Source organism: Plectrocnemia conspersa, unplaced genomic scaffold, assembly GCF_051122295.1.
Source record: "Plectrocnemia conspersa isolate PC_06_02 unplaced genomic scaffold, ASM5112229v1 ptg000014l, whole genome shotgun sequence".
NCBI lineage: Eukaryota > Metazoa > Arthropoda > Insecta > Trichoptera > Polycentropodidae > Plectrocnemia > Plectrocnemia conspersa.
In genome coordinates this window covers 1,016,739-1,039,029 of record NW_028277178.1, presented here as the reverse complement: position 1 = coordinate 1,039,029, position 22,291 = coordinate 1,016,739, and the positions used below count along the sequence as shown (strand labels likewise).

The following is a 22,291-nucleotide window of genomic DNA, read 5'->3' as shown; positions in this document are numbered from 1 at the left end:
CACCGTCCAGATTTCGGCACAAATCCTAAAACGTGATTGATTATCTGCAGTGGTGCAACCGAATAAGCGATCCATTAGCGGTCGTCGAGTGATAAATGGATACAAATTCTATTATATGGGTGTATATAGGAGTATATGGCAAAACTGGATATATTGGACTAGTTACAGTTTGACAAATACAGTAGCGATTAATATAAAAAATAGTATTTTGATAAAATATATATTTTATTAGCACATTATCGTTAGTTACTACTAATTATGACGAAGCAATGACAAATATGTATATTATATACAAGGGTGTGACAAAATAATTGGACCAGACATAATTTTTCATATTTTTATGTAATTTAAAAAAGTAAAAATACTATTTTTAGACAATTCATTTATTTTTACACATTTTTATTTAGAAAAAAATATCTAGTAACATATTTTTTCTCTTTTATTACTTCTAGTACTCTTCTAGGAATACTTTATATAGTCGCAAATATAGTTTTTACATTAATTTTAACCAGTAAATATATATTCTTACTAGCGAAAATACAATTCAACTGAAATAATATGCTGTTCTAAAATAATTATGAAACACTATTTGACAGTTACAAAACCTACATTTTTTATTCAAACCCATAAATATTCTAATGAAAGTTTTAAAACTAATTATAATTTAAGTGAAAAATACAGACAGACGTCGCATCTTGCATATTGCTCCATAGTTTGTCACCACTTGTATAGTACACTATATTTAAAAAAAATATGATAGTTATCCTTATTGATATTACTATGGACTTCTGATATAAGAGGGCTGATCAAAGTATATTCAAACCGAATTTTGGTTAATAGGAGGGCGCAAAAAACAATTATCACTTCTCAGAAGTCAAAAGTTTACGTCATTCGGTTTATATGTTCCTCATTTAATTTGTAATATTATTATAAAAGTCATAAAATGAACGCTGGAATACCGTGCGTTTCCACCGTGACGGCGACGGAACAATTTTATAGCTTTTGACGTGGATTCTGATCCAGGACGTCTCTATCGTATTACGTTTTTGGCAAAATTTATGTCGTTGTGACCTAGTAGGTTGCGATTGATAAGACACGTTAATTTTTTTGGGTTATTTGTCGTTAAGTATGATTTTTTCTACCTAGTAAAGTACAAACAAAATTTTTATTATTTATTTGTACTTTACTTGGTAAAAATTATTATTAAAAAAATATAAAATTTTATCAGCCAAATTTTTTTTTAAATTTTTTTGTCATGTGAGCATCGAATGGCAAATTTAACTATTTTATATAGCATTATTTAAATAATTTGAAATGATTTTAATTAAAATTTACTTGTAAATCCCCAAACGCAAAACATGTTAAATGGTATTTTTTTATTATTATATAATCAATATGGTTATAAAAATTTAGATTTTTATCTAAATGTTAACCTTAGTATTTTATATTAACAATTTTTGTAATAAGATAATTATTTACAGTGATTAGGATCTTAAAACTAGCAACACATATTATATAGCTAGTTTTTTTTCAATAATTTTTAATTTGTTGAATCTCATCCATTCAATAATATGGATCAAATCACTCTGCATGTTTTTTTGCTTATCTTAGTGTATTTTAGAATTATATATTAGCATTGTATCATAAGGATACAGTTGAATCCTTTCTGTTAGCTTACAAAGCGGAAAATAATTTATGTATACATTAAACGATGAAGGGCCTAAAATAGAACCATGTGGAATTCCACATTTCACCACCTCACATTCGCTTTGTGTACCATTTATTACAACTACTTGTCTATTTTTTAAATAGATTTTTAAAAAAATTCGCATTATCATAATATTCCAATATGTTTTAATTTCTCTAACATTAAATAATGTTGAAGTTTTGTTGTATTTCATTTTTTAAATCTAAAGCTGCATATTTTGTATTGAATTTATTTCTAAATCCGTATTGTAAATGTGATTAAAAATGTATGTTTTCTAAAAAAAAACATTTATTTTATTGGCTAGAATTGATAAGACGAATATTGTTAGTGATCCTCTTATCATCAGATATAAGGGAGTTGCTTTGGCTATTTTTAGGTAATGGGGGAATATTTACTTTTTCACACATTTATTGAATAATTTTACTAAAATAGGAGCAGTGAAGTTTTTAATTGATTTGTCATCAGTGTCAGACGCTGCGTTATTTTTTAATTTGTTTGTATGAACTATGACTTCTTCTAATTAAATTTGCTGAAAATAAATAGCCACATTTGTGATAATATTTATATTAAAAAGGTTAATTTGTAATTGCTTGGATAGAAATCAATTAAAATAAAATGTATATTAAATTTATCAAATATAGTTTTATCTCCATTAATATTTAAAATATTTTTATTTCTCATTTTTATTTTCTGGAGTGTTTTTGATAATTGTTTTATTATTTTTCCATACATGTCAGGATTGCAAGAGGATTGTGAATTACGAAACTCTTAAATTTGGCCAAACAATAACACAAAGCTTCTATTGTGATCAGTTAGATCGTTTGCACAAGAAACTAAAAAAGGCATTTGTCAGCAAAAGTCGATATTGACTCTCAATAACATTATGGAACTTAAGTGGAGGTTTTTTTTACAAACATTATTATACAGACCTTGCTCTTTCCGACTACTATTTATTTTGATCGATGGAGCACTTCTTAAACAGTAAAAAATCTGGAAGTAGACGATGTTAAAAGGGTGCCATGAAAATATTTTGAATCAGAGCTTTCAACATTTTATACATACAAAAAAATACAATTTACCTTATTATACAAGACTTAATATTAAAATAATAATATTTTGAATCATTAAAATAAAAATAAACATTTTAAGTGTTTTTTTGCTTGGTGATTATTAGAAAATGTTACATATAGATGCAAAGATGGAGAATTTTTATATTAAAATTTAATTCTACATATTTTACATTATTTGTGACTAATATTGTAATAAAAGTTTGGATAATTAAAGATAAACATAATATGGTTCTTTAAGTAAAAGGAAATACTTTATAGTATATTTAAAAGATATACTTGACATATATTAGGTAATCCTGAAATTAATGTCATTAATGACATTAATTTCGGAATATTTATATATTTTTTTTTAAAATATTTTTTAAACATACTATAAAGTTTTAACTTTTACTTAAATAACCATATTATCCTTATTTATTCGAACGTTTATTACGATAATAGTCACAAATAGGGATTCCAATCCCGGGATCCCGAATCCCGGGATCCCGGGATCCCGAACGATTTTCAATACCCGATGAGTCCCGGGATTATAAAACATAATCCCGAATTTTTCGGATTGGTTGATTTATCAAGCACAATCGAATTATTATTAACAACATCGTTATATTTCGTGTACAAACTTGCGCGAGTTGCACGTGTCATCTGTGAATCTTTGAGGCTGTGAGTCTGAACGTGCTTTTTCAGCAGCAGGCTGCTTAGGAACCAAAATCAGATCAAGGCTAAATGATAAAACACTTGATGCTTTGATGTTACTTCGTGAGTTTTATTCAAAATAATGTTTTCAATTAATTGTGTCTATGAATGTACATACCTATGTGCATACATTGTCAAAAGTTCATTTTTTTCTTCTCAAATAAATATATAAGACCTTCCCTTTTTTATTTTTATTATATTATTTTCTATTTTAAGTCCAAGACTAAAATTATACGTACTTTATACATTGTACGTTATAAAAAACAGATGTAAAAATATATTGTATTATTCATTTTAAATTATTTTTATCGATAAAATAACATGAAAATTATCCCGGGACCAGTCCCGGGATCCCGGGATCGACTAATTGCAATACCAAAATCCCAGGATCAAAATTTTGGCCCGGGATTGGAATCCCTAGTCACAAATAATGTAAAATATGTAGAATTAAATTTTAATATGAAAATTCTCCATCTATGTACCATTTTCCAATAAACTTTCTTGAAAAGTTTTTTTATTAAAATTATAACGTTTTATAGCTGCTCTTATTTGTATTTGTTTGAATTCAAGAGTACGTTTATGAATTTCCGTTTTTGCTTTCGAAAGTTAGATACGAGCGCAAACAAGCGTCTGAGTATAATATTGTACATAATGCGATGTAAAAAGTTGGACCAAAGTATTTCGCTAAAGACTCGCAGTTAATTTTAGTAGTACAACGCTGGGGCGTTTTATGTTTCAATTATAAACATGCTAAGGGTTGAGGAAATGAAAGGGGGTGGTATAGTAATTGGTTCTATTGAATGTCAATGTCATACTACAAGATAGCTATTATTAATGATATAATTCAAACATAATAGGTTAGTTGGATTAGTCATAATTTAACAATTGAACTGATGTCAGCAGTACATGTTAAATGGCTCAAGAATAATTCATATCATGTTCTAATTTATAATTTATATATAAAAAGAGTTTAAAACATTATTATTTTTCAAAATAAATACATTTATTTATATGTAAAGTAACTCTATAACTACATTATATAGTCTGAACTTAGTAATTTAGTACTGCGTAGAAATAACTCATTAGATCAGATCAAAGTCTTGAGATTCAGGTGACCAGATGAAAAAACTGCTTTCTCGGGGTTTTAAGGGTCATCTTGGTCGATTCGGCGTTGCTTCGCTTGATGATATTTAAACTAAACTTATGCGCCTTCAATTTGATATTATTACATAAGACAAAAAATAATCGAATCAAATTAATCCAAGCGTGTGTTAAATCATGGTATGAAGCAAGTTGACAAGCACGATATTTGTTTAACTTATGTTTGTTTACGTATTTCATACACTTCACTGTGTCCCGAATCGTTTATTGGTAAATTGCGTACAGTCGCAATTGAAAAAGGAAGAAATTGAAAAAGTGAAACATTTTTCTCTCTTTAGGGAGAATTTTTATTTTTCGCATTGCCAAGTTTCGTTTCTGAATCGACAAACAATTCCGTTGTCAAATGATTAACATCTCATCTTGAACGAAATTGTTTTTCCCTTACTTTTTTACTTGAGGGAGAGAGATGTAAGCAAATTTCGTTACTTTTCTCAAAGAGCATTTTTGTTCATGCAAAAAGGCTTATATTTTATCAACGGAGAAATTTTTTAATCTTTCTTCCGTCTTAATGTTTTTTCCGACGGATTTTTTACGCCTATTACGAATTGTGTTTTAAAAAGTTTAACCCCTTCACTTAGATTTTTAATTCACTACAATGAACACTTCATAAAGGTAGCTAATTTTTATGTAATCTTTATGTTCACGAATTCGTTCGTTGTGTTATTTATTTATCTTACAAGGTTTATAGATTTACTAGTTTATATAAAGATATGAAATGTTGAGTGATTATTAAATTCAGAAATAATTTGAATATTTTTTAAAATAATTTTTCTAATTTTTTAATGTTTTAATTACTATTAGTTTTATTCTATCTTGAACAATAAAATGGTTATAAACTAGTAACTATTTATTTTGTATAGAATGTTTATAAATAAAAATATAAATAAGTATATTTTGGTAATTAAATAGCACCTGAATAGATCAGTAATTTAAAAAAAACCCACTATATTTGGTTATGAAGTGACACATATCGTTTTAAATATAATAATTTTTGTGATTTGGATAACCTTTGAATTATTAAATAATTCTTTGATTATTAGATGTTATTTATAAATTCATATAAATTTTTTATTATTTTTTTTATAATTATTACCAATAGTATATTAAATAAAATTTATTAAATATAATTCTAATTCTCAATGCTTTTGAACAACCTTAAAACAATTATTTTTGTAGATTTATAAATTTAAAAATAACGTTAGTATATTATTTGTATAAATAAATAAAGTTTTTTTTCATAGTTATATTTAAAAATAAATTACATTTTTGCGTGTCTATAATTAAAATTAGCGCTTATGTTAAAGTTTAAATTACAAAGGCTTATAACTTATTTTTAGTTACGACTGTTTAAAAAACGCGGTATATAGTTTTTGCAGTTGATACTTGCTTTGTTATTTTCGCTGAGGTGTTTAAGGACATTTCATTTTATTGCTTGGTTGGATCAGAGACCTCGATTAGCATTTGTGTCAGTTCAGCGTAAGCTCCGCTGGATATGAGTTCAGAACTGACTGGTGTATTTTAAGCCAGAATCTTGTAAATCAAGTTAAGTTTTCTGATAGCGTTACAAATTATATGCAATAATGGAAAGATCACAGATCTTATTTTTCATCGATTTTGGCAGCGTTACAGCTATGTTATCTATATGTAGTCAGGGAAATAAGAGGAGATCAATGACCCTATTTATTTATAATTCCGGAATCAATTTATACAGAATAGTGTAATCCGTAACGTCTTAGACTAGTAACAGTGGTAGTGGCACTCGAATTTATACTTATAAAAATTACATCTATTAATTACAAACTTTATAGCACATAATAATTTATAATTAATAATATAGATGTCACCAATTCCCAGACTTTCAGTCCGATGGTTATTAAGGGTTGTAGATTTTCATTATGTCTGATTGACTTACTTAGTTGGTACAGATTTGCCCGTTGTAACGCATTCGGATTACGCCTGTTTTGTTACAATGGAAAATTAAAAAAATATCAATAAATGTAAAATATTAATTTTAGTAGCGTTTATGATAGCTTATATAATGAATTTTACATTTTAAATTTATTTATAGTTAAGCTTTATATATAATATATATGATTTATTGAAACGGAAAAGTGTGATTTTAAGTTATTTAGTGTTGATATAATATTGTTTTTTAATTATAGTGAAAATTAAAATCGATTACAATAGTATTCTTTTCTGTATACAAATTTCGTCTCAAATGATATTTCACCATTTAAAAAACATTATAGTAAATACTATAACTGTCTATAAGTTTTTAATAATTACTAATAAATTTGTCTCAACATAGTGGCAAATATCTTAATCATATAAGAAACAGATAATAACTAGTTAAATAATATTATTTTAGAATGTATATAATATACTATCTTTTATTTATTATAATCATAATGAAATACTTATTATAACATTTTTATTTGAACACATATGTTTCTATTTTTATAATCATATTAATCTAAATGAGTATGTTGGTTAGAATTTCGATGTATATAAGTTGTCTTGTGCAACAAGTAGGTGTATTGATTTTTTTCGTATTTCAACAATCATTTTTTTAATATTTATTTATTAAAAATATTTATTAAAAAATAATTTGTTGCAAAGATACAGCAATAAAAAAAATGTTATTCAAGTGCTGATTGAATAACCTAATTTTACAAAAATATTTATGTTATAAAATACTGAGATGTTTTATCATAAAAAGTATCCAATAATATTTTACGTCAATAGAAATCAATGTATACTGCGATACAGAAAGAAATGTTTTCCCAATCCACCCGTATATTTCGGCGTCGTAAAATAAACCTTTTGAAGACCCGCAAAGAATATCGTAATGTATCGTTAGGAGCATTCATTGATATCAACTCCTGTCTGCCGCAAGGATCTGAACAAGGTCAAAAGGGTGCTTGTGGCGTAAGAGTGATTTGGGGTATCAATTGATTTCGTTTGTAGCAAAACCTTATATATATAAATTGTAATTTAATTAGTCCATATAAAAAGCACATATAAATTAGCGGGAACAACATATCGATATAATCCATTGATGAATCCTTTCACTGGTGCTAATCAAAATATATAAAATTATTATGCATTACAGTAGTGTATAACAATCGACATATAGGAATAGGTATTGTTACAACATTAATAAATATTGCCATATTATATTTATTTTACTTTTTTACTATACAATTGTTCCATTTTTTTTTCAATATTGTGTAAGAGAAATTATTGTATTTTCTAAATTTAATCTTACTGGTATTATTTGATGTTTCGCATATATTTAAATTTAAATTAATGATTTATTAGTCAGGCGATTCAAATATATATATATATAGAAACACTAGGGTAGATTTTTTTAGCATAAAATTTTATTACCCTTCCTTTATCGTCTTAGATTCAAGTTATTGTACCTTTTTGTGTGTTTCAATAAAATATTTTATAGTCCATATAAAGTTTATAGAGTGAAAAATAATATAATACATATATTAAACGAAACATAAGATTCGCATCATATCATAAAAAATAGCAAATCAGCGAGAAAAATAATTTATTGTACGATATTTGATAAATAATATTAATTAGACACATACATTATTTTTTAAAACACAATCAATGATATATATTTAGGTAAAAAAAATAGTTTATTGTGTATCATATATCAGTGACATTGAGGCGAACCTACATTTACCAAAGAGCTAATGTATCTAAATTATAAAAATATTAGTTTCATATAAATAATATAATTATATGTATGATTAAAATAATAGTGTGTAGCTATAGGGTTTTGTTGATCTCTGGTTTAATATTATTGGTAAACAGAATTTTTTATGCTGTCTAAAAAGCTTACTTCATATCAAACAACATATAGTAATCAAAGTAGATTTATATAATTTTGTAGTGTATTAACATTATTTAGTAAAAATGTATATAACTTTTAAAAAGCAATGACCAAAGAGTTTCTTGGAAGGATTCAAAGGCATCATAAATAAATATTGAAAGTAAAATATTTTGATTTAATGTAACATACATAATATTTGAACAAATTAAAAAGCTCTATTTTTAATTAAATAATTAAAAATCAATGTCATTTAGTAAATATTTATTAATACAAATATATTAAAAATAAGTTATTAGGTCTATTTATTTTAATGCTCTATGTATATGATTTACAAAATAAATGATAAACTTAAGTCGCACTAAAATAGCTTTAAACATATTTTTTATACGTTGCACGTTCATGCAAATAGCATTTAGTATCTTACATAAAACAGAGATTTTTTCATAATCGCATTCCTCACGATGCAATGCAATTTAAATAGTAAATTCCGGAGATGTAGCTGCAGAAATAAAAAGCGTACTAGCCATTCGCGTATTATAGGCAGATAAACCGTTGAATATGTGAGGGTTGTAGTTTGAAGAAGTATTGTGACTTACATGCCCTAACATACAAGGCAAGTAAGTCACAATAAACATTATTTATTATCGGTTTAGATATGCTTTATTTTCTTATTGTAAGTCGTAATATTGTTATAAAAAGTCTTAATTTGAACGATCGGTAACAAGCGTTCCCACTGCGACGGCACGATTTTATTGCTTTTGACGTGGATTTATGACTTCTGAAAAGAGATAATTATTTTTTGCTCTATCATATTAAAGAAAATTTGGTGTAGATGTACTTTATTCGATTCTCACTTGTAATATTATTATAAAAAGTCCTAATATACATGCTAGATAACCGAGCGCTACTGTATTATTAATTTAACGTGGATTGTAAACTAAATTTGGCTAGAAAAATGCATTTCATTTAATGAAATACTATGAATCTGAATGAAATTAAAATATTAAAAGAAAAAAACTTTCTGCATTTGACAATTTTAACACGCATGATTATTGACAGCTGTCTGATTTACAGTGCTGCTAACATATGAAACTTGAATTAAATAATTCTTCTTATTCTACACGAATATATTTCTTCTGATTATTTACTTTTTAAAAATTATATATTTAACTAGTTAGTTAGGTCTAACACAGGCATTGAAAAAATATGTAAAGCAGAAGTTGTAGTATGTATATGAATAAATAATATTATATTATTTGCATGGAAGGGCATATCGTCACAATGTGTACTAGGCGTAGCTTATCAAATATGTACTTTTCTCATAAAGTAAATTCCCATATTATGTATAAAAAATTGGTGAAAGTAAAACAATAGAGATGTTTAAAAACGTAATTCAAAATCATATCTTCATATGAAAGATTGCTTCGAAAAATATCATACGATAGACAAATAGAGCCAAATATCAGGTATATAAATATATAAGACATGTTTATGTACATATATAAATATATTTAGTATTTCATATATCAAAGTAATAAAAAAAGCAAAAATAAATTCCGTGCGATTAAAAATATGTTGATAAATATTGGTGTTGTGTGAATTATTGTACAATAGTTAACAATTAATTAAAAACTATTTGTAAGAACAGAGCGAAACATTCGTTCTTTTGTCATTGCCATATTGGGTTTTTTGATTCAGGTAGTAGTCCCATATCTGGAACGGGTACAGAGTATACCCTGAATAATATATAGGTAGTATAGCCTAATTTTTGTGATTAAATAAATGGGACCGCAGTGGATTCAATAATAAAAAAGTTTTTGTCCGTTAAAGGTTAAGATACAAAAATAGATTTTTTAGTTCTAATAATTAAAAAATATTTTACTTTGGAATGTGTAGTCTTATATAAAAAATATTAAAATATTGGTTATGTGAGACTGAAGTATTCTGTTAAAATATCGCTTCTTATAAAAAATCTTTAGAATCGTAGGGAAATCATGCCAATTCTAACCTTCTAAAAGTGTTATAACATGTCACATATCGCTAGGCTTTTTAATAAAAATATACAGCGTAACCAATATATACGCTCTATAAAACTTTCCTATTTAACGTGACGTGAAAAATACGGTCGTCCTTGTCATGCATCATGTATAAAGGAATCCAAACTAAAATGACGCGATACTGGCATCTCTAATATCGCTCCTGTCACGTTAAATGATCGATCCGTTTCCGATCCATAAAACTTTGATTACATATGTACGTATGACCGACCTAAGTTCGACGTACCGCATGAATCCTTCATGAGCATCCTGTGTACCCATGTGCATATTTCATTTACGTTGCCCAAAAAGTAGTGACCCCAAAATCGTTAAAAATTGACCTTGAGTTTCTCCTGGCGCACTACGTGAGATTAAGGCTATATTAACACTTCATGCCTTAATTTATCTTTTAACACAGGCTTGATTGGACTGAAAGAAGAAGGTGGGGAGGATAAAGAGGCTGTTGTTTGAGCAGCGCCTTACAAACTACATATTTAATGGTGACGGGGGTAAGGGAATATTTGTAAGTCGAAAGGTGGCGGAAGTTACACGACGGGACCTAATATCCGTTAATTAATTGGGGAATTGTAGATAAATTGCGTTAAATGAGGGAGATTTTGATTAAACAGATTTGAAATATAGATAAACTGATTTTAACTTTTATTAAAACAAAATAAAATAAGAGATGGTTTTAGAAGCCTTAGCTAAATTTGTAGTGGAAGAAAGTTTTATTTATCAATGCTGTGTTTATGTTAAGCATAAAACTAATATTTGTTGCAATTACGTAATAAAAACGCGATAAAATGAATTGCTGTAAGTATTTGCGACTTGCAGCACAAGTTTATTCGTTACGCCGACGTGATATAAAAGCACTAACAAAAAGCGAACTTTTTTTGATAACATACAAAAATCAACGTTACCAAGTAAGTAATTTATATAAACGAGCCTTTATACATTAGATTTATAAAGTGTTTTGACAAAGCTGTAAACATCATCAATATAATACATATAAATTCATTCTCGTATTGAGGAATACTTCATGGTTGCTTATTTTTTATGGTACGTTTAGCGTTGAGTATACACATTATCTTCAGTTCTATATTGGTATATTGTTTTTTGGTATTTTTAAAAAATATAATTTTCTTTATAAATAAAAGAGACATAAATACAAATTAAAAATACAAAAAAGCTAAGATTTGTTTTGCAGTGAAACTAAAATCTTCTATTTTTTCAATCTCTTCTACCCGCAGTTTATCCCATGTTGCATAAATCCGGCAACAATGAAATTTTAGTCTCGCTACCTAATATTGCTAGAAGACAGTATTTTCCTTACTTTTACAACAATACAAACGTAGTTTACTTAGAAACGGTATTTTGATGACTAATGCGTTACAATGTGATAAATCAGTACCAACTGGGGACTGGTGAATTAATGATATCTATATAATTAATTATTTTTTTTATATGTACTATAATTTACAGATAATAAATGTCACTCTAAAGCTAAAATTTGATTTTAATATTAGCGCATTTTTAATTATTAAAAATCAGAATCTTCTGCCGGTGCACGAATCCATGGCCTCTGAATTACTAGTCTAGAGTTTGCGGTTTTAGCTATTACGATGTTAAAATTAATTTATTAGCTTTTTCTTTTATTGTTTTCAACACTTATCTTAACCAGGCAACAAAAACGCGTTTTTTTTTGTTTTTTTTTATTTTTATCTCTTTTGATAGATCCTGTATAAATTAATTTATAAGACATTATTAATATTTTTTTTTACATATTGCTTGAAAAATTGATTTTTTTATTTATAAAATTACACAATTAAAGTTGTAGTATCATATGGCATATGCCTATTGTTAAGTTTATTCAAATATTTATATATTATTAGTTTGATTTAATGATACAATATTTGCATAGAGATTTTCTAAAAATCTTTTATATTATATATTTAATATTCTCAAAAATATACTTATTTTTTACTAATCTTACTCAATATTTTAAAAAATGTTACATTAAATAGCTATATTATATTAATACTTTAACTTAAAGTGTAATACCTGCTACGAAAAATCGAAATTTTAAAAGTTTTGCTTTAATATAGAACATAAAATCTAAGTTTAATTTTATATATAATACTAATGAATAAATTTGAGGACTAAATATAGCTTGTGTAATTACCTCGCCAAAGTTTTTTATTCAACCTAATCCACATTGTTGTTTCAAAATAGCGGATATTTAAAAAAAATTAATAAAGTAAATTTTCTAAAAATTAACATTGAAATATTAAAGATATATTTAATATTTAAAAAAAATAATCATCACTCAGTAAAAAGTAAATTAAAAAATATTATAAATCCATCATAGTTCTATAATATACAGGCACGTACGATGCGAGACATTCCCTTTCGTTCGGTCGCGTGTTAAGAGACGAGAGCAAGTGAAAGATAAGAGCGTGCGTTACATGTCACTAAACATGCGAGCGAACGAAAAGGAATGTATCTAACCGTATGCGCATGATAATATTTATTAAAATATATAAATACGTTTATTTACAAAAATCAACCTGATTTTTGAGGAAGTTTTAAAGCTAATATAGTTATTCTCATTATTTATTAAAACTTCTTTATGCAACTGATGTTTTATGCTAAAAAATAATTGAAAATTAAATAAAAATATTGTGGTAAAACAATTTTAAAATGTATTGTTTAGTAATAAAACATTTAATAAAACAGTTAAAAGTAAATAATTTTAATAAGCATTTTAAGTAAAATAGTTTGCTTTAAAATTTTGCTTTAGTGTCTAACTTCATTTAAGGTGATGAATGGATATATTGAGAGGTCTATTGTTAAAAAGTAATTATAAAGCAATGGAGAAAAAAGTTCAATTCATTCGTTTCGAATGAAAATCACTAGAGACGAAACGTAAGTAATGAACGTTGAAACGTTGAAATATTCAAACATCTTCCCGAATTCCTGATTTATACAAAAATATATTTTTTTATTATTAATTTATCATTCAAGCAAATTTTGTTAAAAACACCAGCATCTGTTTATATAAAAATTTTCATATTGAAACCTAGTTTATTTTACTATTCATAAAATTGAAAAATACATTCTAGTGAATCATCTTTTTAAGCCTTGTGAGTATATATTTTTAAAGGAATCATAATTTATCGAACCATGTTCGTTTATTTACTTGAACGAGTTTTTTAATCCCATCAAAAGTTTCCCGTTGTTTATCTTGGCATTGATCTTTTATTCTCCATTGGTTCGCTATCCTCTCTGCTTTGGCTCTATATATAAGTATGTAAGTGTTCATGCATAATTTAAACTGAATCCTCCGTCATAAAAAGGCGCAATCGCTATCCTTTTAGATGTATAAAGGAAACAATCTAGCCTTAATTTCACGATACAGTGGCTTAAAATTAGACCCGAGGATTCGCAATGGAAACATTATTGAATTGACGGACCTCGTCAGATCTCATCTTTTTTTATTCTTTCACAATTCCTCTATTTCTTTTTCTCTTGTATTTTACTTCTCTCTCTCTCGCCTTTGGCGCACGCACGTAATTAATTATAATTTATTATTTTATTAAATCAATTACGTGCCATTTTCGAAATTGGGCTATTGCCCCAAGCATTTTGCCTAATAGGCGACAAAAACAGGCGCAAATGTGTATATTCAATTATTTTTCGACACATACTAGCAGGAAATACTACTTCAAATAAATTGAATATATGTATATCGATATGTAGATTCATCAGGTGTTAGTATGGGGCGCCAGTTTCTAATGCGGATGAGTCCAATTCTTTGGAGTAGTGATGTAGTGAACGTGCTAAGTTAGCAAAGAAAATTCGTTAGTGGTCTGGTCTCGCTAAACTGTTTTTTTTACTTAGCAAGTATTGAGTCTTTTATATATTCCTTTACCAAAGCTTAGTTAAATAGAAAAATAAGTTCCGTGGCCCATTTTTAGCCAAGTCATTGTGGTCGCTTTCCGTTGGCCAAACAAATAACAATAACTATTTGTTAAGTGAGGTTTTGCTGATCACAATATAGTGATTAAAAATGACTTACATATTTTACTTTTGTTAAAATGTCGCTTTTTACTTGACAAATGCATAATGTTCAGAACTCTGCCATACTAAGTCAAATTCTTCAGATTTGGAATAACTCGCACCAAGCGGAGCTACGCTAATTCAACATAGACAAATTTAATTTGAGTTATCATAAATGGTTTATCAACTTAATGATGGTTTTAATATGTTTATAAACAAATTATGGCTAAGACCCCATCTGGCAATTTGCGTTGATCTTTTTTTGGTCTTAGAATCTAATTTAGCTGGCAATTTATTTATTTTTACGTTTGCGAATATTACATAATTCAATCGCAATATTACTTAAAAATAAAAAGTGTTTGTTTTTTATTTTTATAAATCATAAAAATTTCGCTATTTGACAATTTTTTTAGAAAAAAATATATAATTTTAACAATTAAATGTATATTAACAAATCAAAATAAAAACCAAATTTTAAGTGTCCGGTAGCCACACACTTGTAAGCTCTGGTACCTCACGACAGTGAGAAACTGACAGCTAGTAAATATAATATTAATATAATAAATAGGCTTTTGAGTAATAGAAATGATAATTGAAACAAAATAATAAATATAAATTGGGAAAAAATTGTGATATATACACAGTAAAAAATAAAATATCACAAATGGTTAAATGTGTTTATATACAAATTGTGTGTGATAACTCTTTTATCAGCAGATTAAAATCGTATTCTGAATTCTGTGTGTGAAAAATAAGTGTTTGAGTAAAGTAATGTACATATTCTGATCTTTCTTGTAAACGGTTTTAATTACAGCATAATTGATCGTGTAATGCAATAATAGGTTAACAGTTGTAAGTTGAAGGCAATATAGAGGTCCGCAATTAGTCAGTGCGCCTTGCCTATAATAAATCCGTAAAACGATTCTCAGGTGAAACGAGGTTTCCACATATAGGTACCATCACAGACGGAAATTGTGTGGAGATGGAAAAAAATGTGCAGAGACGAGCGATGGAAAGCAATTCCGCGGTTCGATCCACCCCCTGATTTCCACCCAGTCTATTCTTTCTATCGGCCAATGCTCGCCGGGGAAAACACTTCACACTTCATGTACTTCCACTCGTTTTGGAAAATAATGAAGATCCGCTTTAGGTGTTATGTGTGAAGCTCTATACAGGATGTTTGTAAAGTATAAGGATTCATAAAATAAATAAATAATATATGTATTATATTATTTTTCTTATTGTGCCGCATCTTACTCATCATACTACTTTATTTTTGACAAGTCAAAACAATTCTTTAAGTTCCAGTTTCAAAATCGAGAGAGTTCATTCTAGCGGTTGTTTGCTATATATTTTCTTTTCTATGTGAAAATAATTGATTCTGCTTTAATTCGGTTGATTTTAATTTTTGATATTTAGACCACTTGTTAAAATAGCTAGTGTACATAATAAACGCGTATTTTTTATTTTTGAGATATCGTTCGTACACGTGATTGAAGAAATTATGCATAAATATTTCTAACAATTTAGCAGAAGCTCACAACAGTGCAACTGGTCTAAATATCTTAATAAAAAACGTTTAAAAATTGGTTTTCAAAATACCCGAACATAAGGAAATATCAAAATTATACATTTTTATTTTTTACAAAATTCTTGCAAGGTATGTTGGAATATGATTTCCTCGAGTCACGTCGACGGGTACATTTATGAAAGTACTTTTTTAAGTTGCTACTAGCAATTATAGACAATTCGTTGATTGTAAAAAAATATCTTTTTTATTACACCTAATTACCAGCATGATTTATTAATACAATCTATCGGATATATATTTTTTCTTATCCATGTTTTTACAGTTACTGGGCGTATTGTTGTCTAGAAATCATTATATATATATTTAATGTAATTTTTTAAATATTTTTTTATTGTTTTTCTTTGTGCTAATTAAACTATCTTATATTATTATAAAAATTGTTGTAAAGTGTGATTGCATGATTGAATTGCATTTGTAGACATCTGCCAGCAATTTGCCATTATTTTATTTTTTAATTATATTTACGGTTATTATGATTACCGGGTTCGAAATAACAATAGAAGGTTAGCGTGAGGGCAGGGGTAGTATTTATTCTTGAATCTAGGGAATCTCGAATATGTCGTGTCTCTCGTACTTTCTATGAAGGCGAAAACGCGAAAATATGCAGACAATAAAAAATATGTGATGAGGGACATTCGGCAGACTGAGACGACATTTAAAATTCTCATTGTGAAGGCGTGCTTTTAAAAATAAAACGTTTATCAGCCCGCAGATATATACTCGCACAGGGTCGGATTCGATTATAGCAATTGACGTTTTTTCGATTACCTATATCGTGGTTTAAACGAAAAAAGTGAAAGCTCGTCTCGCAAAATATATATTGGGCTATTTAATTTTTGTCAAAATGTTAATATTGATTTAGCTATCATACAGATACATATATGAATTATTGTTATTGATTGGAAGCAAATTATTGATATAATATATTTTTTTCAGTTTTGTTAAGTATAACTTGTTCAAAATTAATTTTAACGAATATTAGGCACGCTGAGTTGGCCCCGGGAGATACTGGGTGACGCAGCAAATCTAATATTAAAAAAATAACTACCCTCATATGACCCAGTTATAATAATGTTCAGGACATATGGTTACGACTGTTGAGGTTTCGGGGTTAAAAGCCAGGTGTCGACCATTTGAATTTTGGCTTGTATCAATGAATGCAGGAAACGTATATTATATTAAAGCATATTATAAAATATAATTTGCATAGGTTTGTAACTATTTAATATTTTTTCTGTTTTGTAAAAACATAATAGATTGAGAATTCGCAATATTTTTTATCATATTAAATGGTAAATGGTTTTGGTATTTATATTTATTTAAATAGTTACTTTCAAATTTAATAAAATATATGGTTTTTATTATTATTTACAACTTACTTTTCATTTTACTTTAGAATTTTACATTTACTAGCAATAGAGCTACTTCTGTCATAATCATATATATATATATTACAAATTAAGCTCTATTCGGTCGTAAATCCATCTGGAATATTTAAAAATTCTAATACAATTTGTGCAAATAATAGTATATATGTATGTGTCTTAGTTTTATATTTTAATAACCAGATCTGGCGTAAAATAAAAAGCTGCCGCAATCTCGTCTCAGTCAGTACTTGGCGTAGCTCCGCTTAGTTGACTTTTTTATAATTAAAGTAAGGTCGAATAGTTTTATTTAGAAAAAGTAAGTTCAGCTAGACTCTCGTTATTTCAAAGTGTTTTAAATAAATTATAATAAATTAAATAAAATAAATATATATATACGGGTAGTATTTATTAGGCGGTCGGAAAACAATGTTGCCGATTCTAACTGCGCGCTTATTGCCTGATATTTCTTGGCCGTTACACGTTCAGCTTGGTTTTAATAATCAATGGTTTATTTCTCAATAATTGATACATATTACATATTAGCATAAAATACGTATGTAAAAATATTATTATGGTATAATTTTATATTATAGCTTATTTTACCGGTTTCAAAAGATTATTTTAAGTTGTTTTGGAATACACAATATTTAACGCATAAAACATAAATTTACACATAATTTAATAGCGACGTATTAAATGTTTTCTAATGAAAAAATAGTTGAAAAAGAAAAAAACATGAGATTTTTGTGGTAAAGGTAACCCTTAATGATCAATGCATATGTATATTTAGATAAAAAACTGAATTCACATGGTCGAGTGTCTAAAAATGCAATAAAAAATTTGGAAAGTTTTAAAACATATACATAAAAATGAATGTGTGGCACTTTGATTACACAATAAAGAAATACGCATTTTTGTAGCAAATAATGGATACTGTAAAAAAAACCCAAAAAAGTCACACATTTTATTTTGTTAGCGAATATTGTAAGGGTGCTTAAGAATTCTATAGTATGATAACTATATTGCTAGTCTCAAAAAGGCTCGTATGGGGGTCCGATCGATCTAATAAAGCTTGTTTTGAAGCAAAAAACTATTTTTTTATATTTTATTTTGCTGCAAGTTTAGCTTATAAACGTTTTTACTAAGCAAACTTTTATGTAAGATTTTATCTAATGGAATTATGAATGCGCACTTTTTCAAATTTGCCGTCATTTTGCAAAAAAGTGACATATTATATTTTGCTAGCTAGTTTTTAACTATAAAAGAAGTAGTTAAAAATTGCTATTTGGAAATAAGATGCAGGTAGATCATTGAAAAATATTTACATGTTTAATGACTACTTGCCAATCGTACGTTTCCGTTGTAATCGCCAAGCACATCTAAATACTCCCTCCCGAGCAGTTTAGTGTTACACAATTAAACTGAAAAAAAATAACATTGCTATTTACTCTAAGTAATTGCTGTTATTGTTAGATTATTATTTGTTTATATCTTTGCAGCTTTATTATATATTGCATCAACGAAAAATTAAATAAATTTAACTTTATTAAAATCAGTAGCCAAGATATTTATAAATAAATTACCACTGTCATTAAATATAAGCGCTTAGCTATTTGTATTTGAAGTTAAACCCTACAAGTGACAAAATCAAAATGCTTTGTCAATCAAACAAAATGTGCATGATAAATTCGATATAAGCGTTAAAGTTCCAATATTTACAGAGGTGACAATTGAAATCATGAATTTTCATTGTCCACTTTATGGAAATTTCCATATATCGACCATCAGGAAATGAACAGAAGCGTTCACTTCTGTTATATATCCATATGTACATATGTACATACTCGTGTGTGTGCTATATGTATAGGGAGTATAAAGAGAAAGTTTAACGTGTGCTCATTCGAAAAGGCTTTGTGAGAATAAAATGAGTGTTCCTGACAGGTCGAGAAAATCGCATATTATTTCAATATAAAAAATCTAAAATAATTCTGCCGAAAACGAAGTCTAAAAATTGTCACTGTCTGTTGAATAAATTTCTGCACAGCACTTTAATTTAATTTATTAAAAATATGTTTGGTAGTATTTAAGACATTATCGTAAAATATTTAGAATCTATGACTCTGTAGCACTATAATACATATTTTTATATTTTGTGTATTATTTAATGTATTATGCATATTATTATCCTCAACGGAAGACTCGCATATAAATGGAAATGTCATCTTAAAAGATGTTTTATAAATCTCGAGATTAAAAAAAAGTCATAAGAGTTATGCTTTATTTTTTTAGGAATTTAAATAATTTTATTTAATATTAGTCTAGCAAATTTTAAAATACGTAGAAACTGTAGTTTTTTATTTCATCCATTACACTGATTAATAAATTACGGGAAAAAAAAAAATCAAATTATTTATTGAAAGGTGATAGTGCTTAAACTATAAATGCTATAAAACAAATAAAAACAACTGTACTTATATAGTAAATTAAAACGAAAAAATATTTTTCATTTATTGTGTTATTTAAAAAATATTTTTTTTTCTGAAAAATCGTGAAAATTCTCTCTGCAACTTTTATTAGCAGTGTTGCTAATATTTGTTCAAAAAAGAGTGAAGAGTGAGTTCTTTTTAATAGTTGATTCACTATTTAATTTAATATTTAAAATTGAAACACTTTCAAAGACGTCAATTTTATTCATCCGTAACAAAAAACAATAATGAACCCCTTAGGTTCGGATATCTCGTTTTCGAAGGTCAAATTTTATGCTGATGCGGTATTTTGGCGAGGTATGTAAATATGGCTATGTGGTTGTACCGTGAAATATTTTTTTTTAATATGAGAGGCATTTGAGTATTACGACGTTGGAAAATGCTCATTAAGCCGCAGCCATTCATTAAAATTATGTTCGAAGTTATATAAAAATCTTATCGGATCTAAGCGCAATTGAAAGTTCATAATCTAAATAGATGTATAACAATTTAAAGTATTTTTATACATATGCTTTTTAAAAATATACATGTGTATAATATATAAAGTCTTAAAAATGTTATTATATACATTTACTTATTGAGGAAACAGAAATAAATTTTAATCATCAATATTTGATCATATAAAAAGATTTTTTAATGATAAATTATATGTATTATGATTATAATAAAATTATAATTACATATTACTAAAAAAAAATCTGTCCGATAAAAGCAACAAAAATTTAATAAATGTTAAAAATATATAAAATGACATTTTTGTCATGAGGCCCGGATTCATTGTTTTCTCAGGTCACGGATTCGTTCTTAAAAAAAATCCTTATAAATATCTCGGTCAAGTTCGTTGGTCAACCTTATTTATTATCTTGTTTTAAAAATAACAGCCAGTCAAAAAATATTTTTTTTAATCTAGTTAAAAATATTCTAATAATTGTAAAACATTTAAAAAAAAAAAAAATGATAAATACAAAATTAAAAAAATCGAAACTCAGAATAAAAAACCTAGACAAAAAAAGTAAAGTGCTGAAAAATATTTTATATTTTAACATATCAATACTTAACTATTTGAAATGTCAATGTAAAATATTAAGGCTGTATAAACTCACTATTAGTAAATAGATTAAAAGCTTTTATAAAAACACAGATAAATATCGAGAATTAGGATATAATTTTGTCTTTGAACATTTCAAATTTAGTATATTTTTTAATTACTCTTTTTTTGTTATTCCGTTTGCGCTCTGCAGCATTTTCACTTATAAAATTAGGTTCCAGCTTACTTTTAGGTTAACCCTTTGACGAGCAATTTCGGTTCTTACGAAGTTAATTTTGAGAGTAAGCCTATTTTTTTATTTAGCCTCTCTCCGTAACGTTAACGTCATTTTCGTCATTTCCCTTCGTCGGAGCTAATTTTTTATTCCTGCATAGTAAAAACGGGATAAAATTCTACCGAGTCAATTAGTGTTTCGCAATTTTGGTGAACGAGCCCGAGTTTCGAAATTGGGGCGAGTATAGAGATGTTGCTCTCTCAATTAAAACAATGTCTAAATCCGTAAAGTCATCCTTTGCGGTTTTGTGGGGGCAAATTGGAGTTTGGTTTACATAAAATTGCTGTTAATTCCGACACGAACCAAACGCGACAACTTTTAACCGCTGTTGAGACGTTTGCTAAATTTATTAGCGGGCTTATAAAACGATTTGTTGTAAACTTTTTCGTTTGAGATGCAAAAAATCAATCTGAAAAATTTTGGGATTGGTAAAAAATATTGTGCGTTTCTTAGTAAATATAGGTTTGATTTTAATTATTTTAATTAACATTAACGTTTTTATTGTTTCAGGTGAGCGCAAAAGAACTATTACTGTATTTTATTGGGATATTTTATCACGACACGACAATAATCGTCGCGAGGCAAGTAAAACTCCATAAAACGCCGCGAGACATGCGCTAGAGTAAAAGTCTATTCGTACCTTTTTTATAGACTTTTCTATCATTACATTTTTTTCTAGCACTAGCACTCTTATCTATGAGTTTGAGTGAGCTTTTAAACATCAAGTAAGGAATGTTTTTGTTGATATTAAAATAGTATCCTCAATACTGGTTTAAGGTTTTTTCATTCCTGGTTTTGACAATTCTTAACCTTGCAAGTTAATTGTATTTTTTAACTTTGATTTATATTTAAGTAACTTATAGCTCAAATATTTTTTCAAAAATTGGTATTTAGTGTATTAGCATAATGCTATAAAACTCTACACGAATATTGAAAATATAAGAT

At 27.2% G+C, this 22,291-nt stretch overlaps 1 pseudogene; it reads left to right on the top strand.

The window, feature by feature from the left end:
- Nucleotides 1–21,945, top strand: part of LOC148225922 (uncharacterized) — a 72,039-nt pseudogene extending 50,094 nt beyond the window's left edge.
- Nucleotides 21,946–22,291: the final 346 nt, after the last annotated feature.